We start from the raw sequence: 12,500 nt of genomic DNA on the forward strand, positions 1-12,500 counted from the left end.
AACTACTAACTACTATGTAACTTTCTACTAACTACTATGTAACTTTCTACTATCTACTATGTAACTTTCTACTAACTACTATGTAACTTTCTACTAACTACTATGTAACTTTCTACTAACTACAATGTAACTTTCTACTAACTACTATGTAACTTTCTACTATCTACTATGTAACTTTCTACTATCTACTATGTAACTTTCTACTAACTACTATGTAACTTTCTACAAACTACTATGTAACTTAACTACTAACTACTATGTAACTTTCTACTAACTACTATGCAACTTTCTACTATCTACTATGTAACTTTCTACTAACTACTATGTAACTTTCTACTAACTACTATGTAACTTTCTACTAACTACAATGTAACTTTCTACTAACTACTATGTAACTTTCTACTATCTACTATGTAACTTTCTACTAACTACTATGTAACTTTCTACTATCTACTATGTAACTTTCTACTAACTACTATGTAACTTTCTACTAACTACAATGTAACTTTCTACTAACTACTATGTAACTTTCTACTAACTTTCTACTATGTAACTTTCTACTAACTACTATGTAACTTTCTACTATCTACTATGTAACTTTCTACTAACTACTATGTAACTTTCTACTAACTTTCTACTATGTAACTTTCTACTAACTACTATGTAACTTTCTACTATCTACTATGTAACTTTCTACTAACTACTATGTAACTTTCTACTAACTACTATGTAACTTTCTACTATCTACTATGTAACTTTCTACTAACTACTATGTAACTTTCTACTAACTTTCTACTATGTAACTTTCTACTAACTACTATGTAACTTTCTACTAACTTTCTACTATGTAACTTTCTACTAACTACTATGTAACTTTCTACTATGTAACTTTCTACTATGTAACTTTCTACTACTAACTACTATGTAACTTTCTACTATGTAACTTTCTACTAACTACTATGTAACTTTCTACTATATGTAACTTTCTACTAACTACTATGTTACTAACTACTATGTAACTTTCTACTATATAACTTTCTACTAACTACTATGTAACTTTCTACTATATATAACTTTCTACTAACTACTATGTAACTTTCTACTATATGTAACTTTCTACTATATGTAACTTTCTACTATATGTAACTTTCTACCAACTACTATGTAACATTGATTCTACAATGTTACATTCTACTAACTACTATTTAACTTTCCACCAACTAATACGTAACCTTCTATTACATTATATTCTACTAAATATGTAACATTCTAGTAACAACTACGTAACTTTCTACTAATATGTAACCTTCTTTTATGTAGCATTCTAGTTACTCATATGTACCGTTCAAATCAATTGTAACCTACTATGTAACTTTCTACTCACTACTATGTAACTCAACTACTAACTACTATGTAACTTTCTACTAACTACTATGTAACTTTCTACTATCTACTATGTAACTTTCTACTAACTACTATGTAACTTTCTACTAACTACTATGTAACTTTCTACTAACTACAATGTAACTTTCTACTAACTACTATGTAACTTTCTACTATCTACTATGTAACTTTCTACTATCTACTATGTAACTTTCTACTAACTACTATGTAACTTTCTACAAACTACTATGTAACTTAACTACTAACTACTATGTAACTTTCTACTAACTACTATGCAACTTTCTACTATCTACTATGTAACTTTCTACTAACTACTATGTAACTTTCTACTAACTACTATGTAACTTTCTACTAACTACAATGTAACTTTCTACTAACTACTATGTAACTTTCTACTATCTACTATGTAACTTTCTACTAACTACTATGTAACTTTCTACTATCTACTATGTAACTTTCTACTAACTACTATGTAACTTTCTACTAACTACAATGTAACTTTCTACTAACTACTATGTAACTTTCTACTAACTTTCTACTATGTAACTTTCTACTAACTACTATGTAACTTTCTACTATCTACTATGTAACTTTCTACTAACTACTATGTAACTTTCTACTAACTTTCTACTATGTAACTTTCTACTAACTACTATGTAACTTTCTACTATCTACTATGTAACTTTCTACTAACTACTATGTAACTTTCTACTAACTACTATGTAACTTTCTACTATCTACTATGTAACTTTCTACTAACTACTATGTAACTTTCTACTAACTTTCTACTATGTAACTTTCTACTAACTACTATGTAACTTTCTACTAACTTTCTACTATGTAACTTTCTACTAACTACTATGTAACTTTCTACTATGTAACTTTCTACTATGTAACTTTCTACTACTAACTACTATGTAACTTTCTACTATGTAACTTTCTACTAACTACTATGTAACTTTCTACTATATGTAACTTTCTACTAACTACTATGTTACTAACTACTATGTAACTTTCTACTATATAACTTTCTACTAACTACTATGTAACTTTCTACTATATATAACTTTCTACTAACTACTATGTAACTTTCTACTATATGTAACTTTCTACTATATGTAACTTTCTACTATATGTAACTTTCTACCAACTACTATGTAACATTGATTCTACAATGTTACATTCTACTAACTACTATTTAACTTTCCACCAACTAATACGTAACCTTCTATTACATTATATTCTACTAAATATGTAACATTCTAGTAACAACTACGTAACTTTCTACTAATATGTAACCTTCTTTTATGTAGCATTCTAGTTACTCATATGTACCGTTCAAATCAATTGTAACCTATTATGCAACTTTCTACTAACTATGTAACATTGTACTATGTAACTAAGTGACTTTGCGACTACGTGTCATTTAACTCTCACTAGAGAATTAATAGACTGTTAGATTAGGGTTAGTAGAACGAGTTGACATGTACTTGCAAAATTACTTATAGTCCGTAGAATGTCTGTTAGGGAGCATCAAAATAAAGTGTTACAGATATTAAGCAGACAGTCTACTAATACTCTAATGACTGCTACTGTAGTTGACATGTAGTTGCAAAGTTACTTATAATACAATGTCTAAAGTACACTATCGAAATAAAGCGTTACCAAAACAACACATCTTGATGGGTAAATAGAGTTAAACTAAATATACAAATGACATCTGATGAAAGAATAACAAAAAATATTTTTTCTCAAAGATTAAGCATGCCGTCCTCTAAAATCTCAAACGTGGCGCTTCTGTGGCCGGACAGAGAAGTTTCTAGTACATGCGTCATCTGAACTTCAGAGATAAAACTGCATGTGTACAGAACACTCACGTTCAGACACCAGACGTGCTGCATGGAGACACCGACGTGAGTGTGTGTGTGTGGTGGGACAGACGTCCCCACAACTTCCAGTAAGGTAAAGCGCCAGTAGGGTTGTGGGTGAGATCAATACTGTGGTTTCCAGCATCAGAGAGACAGACAAGTCTCTGTGCAGAAATGAAGACTAAATAAACGAGTATATGGTCAATATCACAGAGACTACTGGTCTGGCCTAGTGTAGTCCTTTCTGGTCCGCAGAATCAAAATGGCATTTACAAAACAGACCATTTACACTCTGATAGATTTATGTTCAAAGCTATAATATGTAAAGTAGAGTGCAGAGCTGGTAAGATGTTTTTATTGTTATGAAAGAAGTCTCTTCTGCTCACTAAGAGTGCATTTATTTGATCAAAAATAGAGTGAAAACAGTGAAATATTACTACAAATGAAAATAGCTGTGAGAATATTTTATAAAATGTAATTTATTCCTGTGATCAAAGCTGAATTTTCAGCAACATTACTCCAGTCTTCACATTAAATTTCACATTTAATTCAATTTGTTACTTGCCGTTTCTTTGTAATTATTTCTGTGTGAAAATTGATTCCATAGTAAATCCTACACCCCCCCCCCCCCCCCCCCCCCCCCCCCCAAAACAACACACCAGTCCCGTTTTAAACCACTAGTTAGTTTCATCACTGTTACTACACAGAGATGTGTAGCGCTCCCTGCTGGTTACACGAGTAAACATGCATGATCATCGGATCTACAAAGTGTTTAGCAGAGGTTAGTTTGATATCTTGTCGGGATGGGAAATGCCATCCTTGGTCTCGTGCTCAAAGTGTCTATTTTCCTCACTTTTAAAATAGTGCATTAGAAACAGACCTTCACCTCATATCACACTGAAAACACACACGCACACACACGGATTCCATTAAAACCGAAACGTAAGTGGCCGTTTAAGAGAGTGAATCTCATCCAATTTAACATTCACAAAAGACGGTAGAGCGACTCAAAGGAAACAGCCTTGAAGACAGAAAAGCAAGATGATCACCTCCTAGGCCATGATGGCTCTTTGAGGATGTTACTGCAATTAAGTGATTCAGAGAGAGAGAGAGAGAGAGAAGGTATGACCCTTTTAAGGGCGAGAAGCTTTTATTTCCTGTCTGTGAGATCAGGTGTTTTCTCGGTCCCTTTAAAGGCACAGTTCACCCAAAACATCTAAATCATGTTCTCATCCCAAACATGGACGACTAACTTTCTTCTGCAGAATGATGAATGAACGAGGCATTTATACAGCACTTTACAATCGAAAAATGAGGAATTTCGCAGAACGTTCATGCTGCTAGTGTATGACTTCATAAATATATAGTCATAAACTAGTTTTATAGTGTTTTCTGGAGTTTCATTGCATGTAAAGAGCAGCTTGAACGTTCTGCTAAACATCTCATTTTGTGTTAGGAAAGAGTAAATGAAGACCAAATGTTCATTTTCAGGTGAACTATCGCTTTAAGAATAAAAAGGAATGTTGCCACTTTGAGAACGACAGAACTTTCAGAGCGAGTGCTGATGTCATCAGTAAGCTGGAGAGCAAACGCAACAGAAGCATAAAACTAAATGAACACACACACACACACACACACACACACACACACACACACACACACACACACACACACACACACACACACACACACACACACACACACACACACACACACACACACACACACACACACACACACACACACTCAGAGTCCCTCAATCAATTTTGCAATCTAATTTTAACTTGCTCTCTTTTGCCTTTTTTCTGCATGGAAGAAAAAAAAAAAAAAAAAAAAAAAAGAGATAAGAAGTGATCAATAATCAACTCACTTGATAAATGAATTAATGACTGAAATATTCATGAAAATAATAATAATAAAAACATGGGACACATTTAAATAATATGTGGAGACAAATATTTAAATAAATAATGAGATATATGGGGAAGTATGTGAAAATGGAGGGAAATTTTAAAATATAAACAAAATAATAAACAAAAGCATGAAATATATCCGGAAAAATATGAAAACCGATCATGAATTATATAGGTAAAATATGCTAAATTAAAAAAATAAATGAAATGTATGGGCAAAAATATAAGAAAGAAATGAATCTTTTTTTTTATTTCTAAAATGCAACAAAAAGAGAGATTTGTCTACAGTGTGACTATGTATCTAGATAAGTGTGTGTGTGTGTGTGTGTGTGTGTGTGTGTGTGTGTGTGTGTGTGTGTGTGTGTGTGTGTGTATGTGTGTGTGTGTGTGTGTGTGTGTGTGTGTGTGTGTGTGTGTGTGTGTGTGTGTGTGTGTGCGAGCAGGTGCAGGCTCTGTGTGTGTAGTCAACACTAGCTGGTGTTCAACTTTGTCAAATCAGTCAAGAAAGTGTCTATTAACCTCAGAGTGTGTGTGTGTGTGTGTGTGTGTGTGTGTGTGTGTGTGGTTGTACCCGAGCAGGACCATCTGTCACCCCCTCCTGCCCCTTTTACCCCCTGATGGGAGCTGGCGTGCTGCTCTCTGGGCTGTTTCGGGGGGGTTTAACCCCACAACATCCTGACAGAAAAAGAAACTGCCCCACTAGACGCCCCCCCACCCCTGAACTCTGTTTACTGAAGCACTGGTGCTGTTGATCAAACCTCTAGAGTTAAACCTGAGCATTAAACTAGTGTTAAAGGTGAGTGTGTGTCATCCTGAAACCACCCACAACACCCTAGCAACTGCACAGCAACAGCCTAAACACCCACAACACCCTAGCAACTGCACAGCAACAGCCTAAATACTCACAACACCCTAGCAACTGCACAGCAACAGCCTAAACACCCACAACACCCTAGCAACTGCACAGCAACAGCCTAAACACCCACAACACCCTAGCAACTGCACAGTAACAGCCTAAACACACACAACACCCTAGCAACTGCACAGCAACAGCCTAAACACCCACAACACCCTAGCAACTGCACAGCAACAGCCTAAACACTCAGGATACCCTAGCAACTGCACAGCAACAGCCTAAACATTCAGAATACCCTAGCAACTGCACAGCAACAGCCTAAACACTCACAACACCCTAGCAACTGCACAGCAACAGCCTAAACACTCACAACACCCTAGCAACTGCACAGCAACAGCCTAAACAGAATACCATAGCAACTGCACAGCAACAGCCTAAACTCTCGGAATACCCTAGCAACTGCACAGCAACAGCCTAAACTCTCTGAACACCCTAGCAACTGCACAGCAACAGCCTAAACACTCAGAATACCCTAGCAACTGCACAGCAACAGCATAAACACTCAGAATACCCTAGCAACTGCACAGCAACAGCCTAAACTCTCAGAATACCCTAGAAACTGCACAGCCTAAATCACCCACAACACTATAGCAACTGCACAGCAACAGCCTAAACACACACAACACCCTAGCAACTGTACAGCTACAGCCTAAACACCCACAACACCCTAGCAACTGCACAGTAACAGCCTAAACACTCAGGATACCCTAGCAACTGCACAGCAACAGCCTAAACATTCAGAATACCCTAGCAACTGCACAGCAACAGCCTAAACACCCACAACACCCTAGCAACTGCACAGCAACAGCCTAAACACTCAGGATACCCTAGCAACTGCACAGCAACAGCCTAAACATTCAGAATACCCTAGCAACTGCACAGCAACAGCCTAAACACCCACAACACCCTAGCAACTGCACAGCAACAGCCAAAAACCCTCAGAACACTCTAGCAACTGCACAGCAACCGCCTAAACACACACAACACCCTAGCAACTGCACAGCAACAGCCAAAAACCCTCAGAACACTCTAGCAACGGCACAGCAACCGCCTAAACACACACAACACCCTAGCAACTGCACAGCAACAGCCAAAAACCCTCAGAACACTCTAGCAACTGCACAGCAACAGCCTAAACACCCACAACACCCTAGCAACTGCACAGCAACAGCCAAAAACCCTCAGAACACTCTAGCAACTGCACAGCAACCGCCTAAACACACACAACACCCTAGCAACTGCACAGCAACAGCCAAAAACCCTCAGAACACTCTAGCAACTGCACAGCAACCGCCTAAACACACACAACACCCTAGCAACTGCACAGCAACAGCCAAAAACCCTCAGAACACTCTAGCAACTGCACAGCAACGCAGCCTAAAACAGTCAGAACTACCTAGCAACTGCATAGCAACTGCCAACATTATGAATGCCATAGCAACAACCGAGAATATCCTAGCAACTGCATAGCAACAAATGGTGACCACTTAACAAATGGCGACCACTCATAATTCCTCACACACACAAAAGCCTCTTCTCTCAGATTCCTGTAAGCTCTCAGCATCTCTGCAGTGTTCAGGTCACAGGTTTGCTCTGGACATCAAAGCTGAATTTTTAACATCTGTCTGTCTCTGGCTGAATTTCCCCAGTGTGGCTCCACTGTGCTGAATTATTAATTTCCTAGTGTTTAATGATCTTGGAGTCTGTTCTCTGTCTTATGAACAACACTGCCCCGTTACTGTGCCATTATGACCTCATCATCATCATCATCTTCACAACTAAATCCAGATCAACATATAAGCGACCCATGACCGCTGAACGAACACACGGATGTCCTCATGCATGAGGTCGTTCTTAAAGAGACAGAGCACCAAATCTGCCCATTCGTGCTTTGGCATAGTCAGACGTTTCTCCGAATCCTCTTCAAACAGTTACTCTGAAAGACTACATGGACCAAAGTAAGCCTACAATCATGTTCAGTATGACCGAACAATAATTATGAACGAAATTCATGCCTCATCCTACACGATTCCTTCCAGAACCTCCAAACAAACACCAAGACCAGCAAAATCATTCATTGTGAAATCTTGGATTCCATGGTATGACTCCATTAAAGAGCAGGGGGAAAGAAAGTTACTATATAAGAATAGAAACCGTGCTACAGAGATGTTAAGACCCTTGAGTCTGGAAAAAGTGGCGTGTTCAAACAGACAAACAGAAGGTGCCTGGTTCAGGTCAGAGAGCTGCGGGAATCACTGCTTATTTTTCATTTATTTGGGCTTTTATTGGGTCACTGTTCATTTTACGAGGATCCAGAACAGCCTGAGGGCAAACGCACGCACACACACACACACACACACACACACACACACACACACACACACAGTCAATGGAAAATCTACTGATGACCAATCACTTGTGAAGACACAAATAAAAGAAAAGCACACAAGCTAAATCTGTCATGAGAAGGTGGTTTTGCTCTACGGGGGTTAAAACAAAACAATCTACACTGTGTGCGAAGGTCAAAGGTCATGACACCACACGAGCATCAACAGGGAAGGGAAGAAATCACACAGGTAAAAGCTAAACTCCTACATTCAGAAGATGAGCTATAAAAAGAGACATGAAGAGAAGTCGAGACAAGAGGAGGAATGACGAGATGAAGTTATGAGTAGCGGTGTTTACATGGACTCTAATTATCCGATTGTAAGTTATGTGCATGTGCAATGATGGAGAAATGGCGGGAGGGAGGGGAAAGAAAGAGAAGGACAAAAGGGAGAAGTGAAGAAAATTGAAAAAGGGAAGAAAATGGAAAAAGGGAAGAGAAGGGAAGAAAATGGAAAAAGGGAAGAGAAGGGAAGAGAAGGGAAAAAGGGAAGATAAGGGAAAAAGGGAAGATAAGGGAAAAAGGGAAAAGGGGAAGATAAGGGAAAAAGGGAAGATAAGGGAAAAAGGGAAGAGAAGGGAAGAAAATGGAAAAAGGGAAGAGAAGGGAAAAAGAGAAGATAATGGAAAAAGGGAAGAAAATGGAAAAGGGGAAGAAAAGGGAAAAAGAGAAGAGAATGGAAAAAGGGAAGAGAAGGGAAAAGGGAAGAGAAGGGAAAAAGGGAAGAAAAGGGAAAAAGGGAAGAAAAGGAAAAAAAAGAAGAGAATGGAAAAAGGGAAGAGAGTGGAAAAGGGAAGAGAAGGGAAGAAGGGAAGAGAAGGGAAAAAGGGAAGAGAAGGGAAGAAAATGGAAAAAGGGAAGAAAAGGGAAAAAGAGAAGAGAATGGAAAAAGGGAAGAGAAGGGAAAAAGAGAAGAGAATGGAAAAAGGGAAGAGAAGGGAAAAAGGGAAGAGAAGGGAAAAAGGGAAGAGAAGGGAAGAAAATGGAAAAAGGGAAGAGAGGGGAAAAAGGGAAGAAAAGGGAAAAAGAGAAGAGAAGGGAAGGAAAGGGAAAAGGAGGGAAAAATGAAAGAGAATGGAAAAGGAAGAAAAGGGGAAGAAAAAGAAAGAGAAGGGAAGGAAAAAAAGGGAAAGAAATAAAGGGAAAAAGGGAAGAGAACAGAAAAAGGGAAGAAAAGGGGAAGAAAAAGAAAGAGAAGGGAAGGAAAAAAAGGGAAAGAAATAAAGGGAAAAAGGGAAGAGAACAGAAAAAGGGAAGAACAGGGAAGAGAATGGGAAAGGGGAAGGAAAGGAAAGGGAAGAACAGGGAAGAGAATGGGAAAGGGGAAGGAAAGGAAAGGGAAGAACAGGGAAGAGAATGGGAAAGGGGAAGAAAATGGAAAAGGGGAAGAAAAAGAAAGGGAAGGGAAGGAACGAAAAGGGAAAGAAAGAAAGGGAAAAAGGGAAGAGAACAGAAAAAGGAAAGAAAAGGGAAGAGAATGGGAAAGGGGAAGGAAAGGAAAGGGAAGAACAGGGAAGAGAATGGAAAAGGGGAAGAGAATGGAAAAGGGGAAGAAAATGGAAAAGGGGAAGAAAAAGAAAGGGAAAGAACGAAAAGGGAAAGAAGGGAAGTAAAGGGAAGGGAAAAAAGGGGAAGGGAAGTAAAGGGAAGGGAAGAAAGGGGAAGGGAAAAGAAAAGAAGGGAAAAAAGAGAAAGGGAAGGGAAGAAAGGGGGAGAGAAGGGAAGGGAAGAAATGAGACAATGATACGCGAGATGTGAAGAGATGAGATGATACAATAAGAGAAAGAAAAGAAGAAACAAGCCTGAAGAGAAGAGAAGAGAACAGAAGAGGATGATGAGACTTATGAACGAGACGAGATAAAAGGAGTGATGGTGAGAAGAGAGAAGTACAGTGAAGAGAAGCGATACGGTTAGTCAACAAGAGAAGATGAGCCGGAAGAGACAAAAGAAGAAGAGAGACGAGGCGGACGAGAAGAGCATGACAGGTGTCGTCACCTCTGACCTCTGACCTCTGAAGCGCTCTTCTCATCTCCTTCCTGTCGCTCTGTGTGTGTGTGTGTGTGTGTGTGTGTGTGTGTGTGTGTGTGTGTGTGTGTGTGCGTTGAGCCGCTCGGAGACGGAGACGGACCGCTGTCACGTTTGTAAATGATCATGTATTGGTAAAGAGGTTACGCATCGCTAACAGGATTGTGTGTTTGCAGAATGATGATGCGTTTGAGAGCTGAACTCTGAGTTTTCCGTCTCTGTCATGATCCGGTAAACGAATCATCAGTCCTGGGAAATATTAGACGTGTACTGTAGTACACACACACACACACACACGTATTTAAAGAAAAAAATAATGAAAACGCACACACAGATGCTCTGCTCCTATTGGACTAGAAGAAGCTCCGCCCACTTCCTGTAACTGTGATCATGACATCTGAGGTGGGGGTGGATTCACTCTGACCTTTGACCTCTCCAGCTCCTAACATGACACTGACCGCATCTCACATACTCGAGTTTCTCTTTTAAATATGTAAATGTTACATCATAAATAGTGATTAATTCTGGGAGTTATGACAGATATTACGAACACTTCTGCTGTAACGACAAAGCAGGACGTTTTCAAACTTTGTATGTACGTATTAGGTGATATTTCTATTAGTGGTTATATATAATTGATCAAATAAAATATTTATAAATTATTAAAATAATTCAAATTCATAATACCAATATAAATTTATGTTTTTTTCTATTATTGATGACTTTTCTGATTACAGGGTTTTACAAATTATTTCCATAATAAAATAAAATAAAAATATACTTTTGTTTATATATATATATAAAAACCAAAATTATTTTTCTTTTATTTATTCTTTTAATTCTGTTTTAAATCAACATTGATCATTAGTTACTTTATTGCTCTTTTCCATGATAATGCCCTTATTAAGAACACTTTTACCATTGTGCATCATCTTTATTTTTTTCTTGCATGTGTTTACACACACACACACAACGCATTACACACACACACACACGATGCATCACACACACACGACGCATCGCACACACACACACACACGCATCTCACACACGACGCATCACACACACGACGCACAGGGCCGGATTAAGAGTTCAGAGGCCCCTGGGCACAATGACTTGTAGGACCCCCTACAAGACCCCCCCCCCATTTGCTCTTTGTATTTTGTTGTTTTATTAACAGGGAATTTTAATTGTCATCATTTAGCCAACTCTCTCAAGCCGTTTCAAACCCAAATAAGTCTCCCTCTTCTGTTGAAAATAAAAGTTATTTGGAAGAATGTGGGTAACCAAACAGTGGATGTACCCCAGAGACTTCCATTATAGTTTTTTCCTACTATGGTAGTCAATGGGGACCAGCAACCGCCCGGTTAGCCACACTCCTCAAAATATCTTCTTTTGTGTTCAGCACAAGAAAGAAATTAATACAGGGATGGAACAACATTAGAGTGAGTAAATAATGACATCTTTTTTATTTTTGGGTAACTGTCTCTTTAAGGACAAGCGGCAGCATGTTTACTATTAGGGCTACTGTCACTTTAAGATCTGCGCGCAACGAGTCTACACGCATTTGACAAGCAGATTTTTTTCTTATTTTTTTCTACTGTTCTTTCACTTTAGACATAACTAACTTTGTTTATGTAAACCTTGTGTGTATTTGACAGTATTAGAGCAATAAGACTCGAAAGATAACTTAGTCCAGGCGCTGTTATACAGGCTTTTAGTGCATGTGCGCATCGGGGTGTAACGTTATTGCGCTCAGAAAAGCGCCCGTTAGAACAGCGCATCAGCAGCGAATGACATGTTTAACCGGCAAGGCTTTAAAGCACATGGAAATAATTAATTTTTATAAACTACAGTGTCCCGTTCCTCTGCATTTCATGTGGATATACGTCGCGCTGTACAGTATGTTGAGACGGAGGCGCCAGAACGGCAAACTGATAGAATGCACGATCCTACGATATTTCTTCAAAAGCAGATCGTGGAGACAT

At 38.3% G+C, this 12,500-nt stretch overlaps 1 protein-coding gene and 1 long non-coding RNA gene across 9 annotated transcripts in view; one reads left to right on the forward strand and one right to left on the reverse strand.

Moving 5' to 3' along the window:
* LOC306984809 overlaps positions 1–12,500 on the forward strand; it is an 81,140-nt gene that overhangs the window by 67,671 nt on the left and 969 nt on the right. For both annotated transcript variants that reach the window (XR_013794633.1, XR_013794634.1), the window contains exon 5: positions 5,765–5,981. This is a non-coding gene — a long non-coding RNA (uncharacterized lncRNA). The remainder of the gene's footprint in view (positions 1–5,764; positions 5,982–12,500) is intronic.
* Positions 1–12,500, reverse strand: part of wdr7 (WD repeat domain 7) — a 125,155-nt gene that overhangs the window by 46,262 nt on the left and 66,393 nt on the right. The gene's annotated exons all lie outside the window — the stretch shown is intronic.

The sequence above is a fragment of the Phoxinus phoxinus genome, assembly GCF_949152265.1.
Source record: "Phoxinus phoxinus genome assembly, chromosome: 17".
Classification (NCBI taxonomy): domain Eukaryota; kingdom Metazoa; phylum Chordata; class Actinopteri; order Cypriniformes; family Leuciscidae; genus Phoxinus; species Phoxinus phoxinus.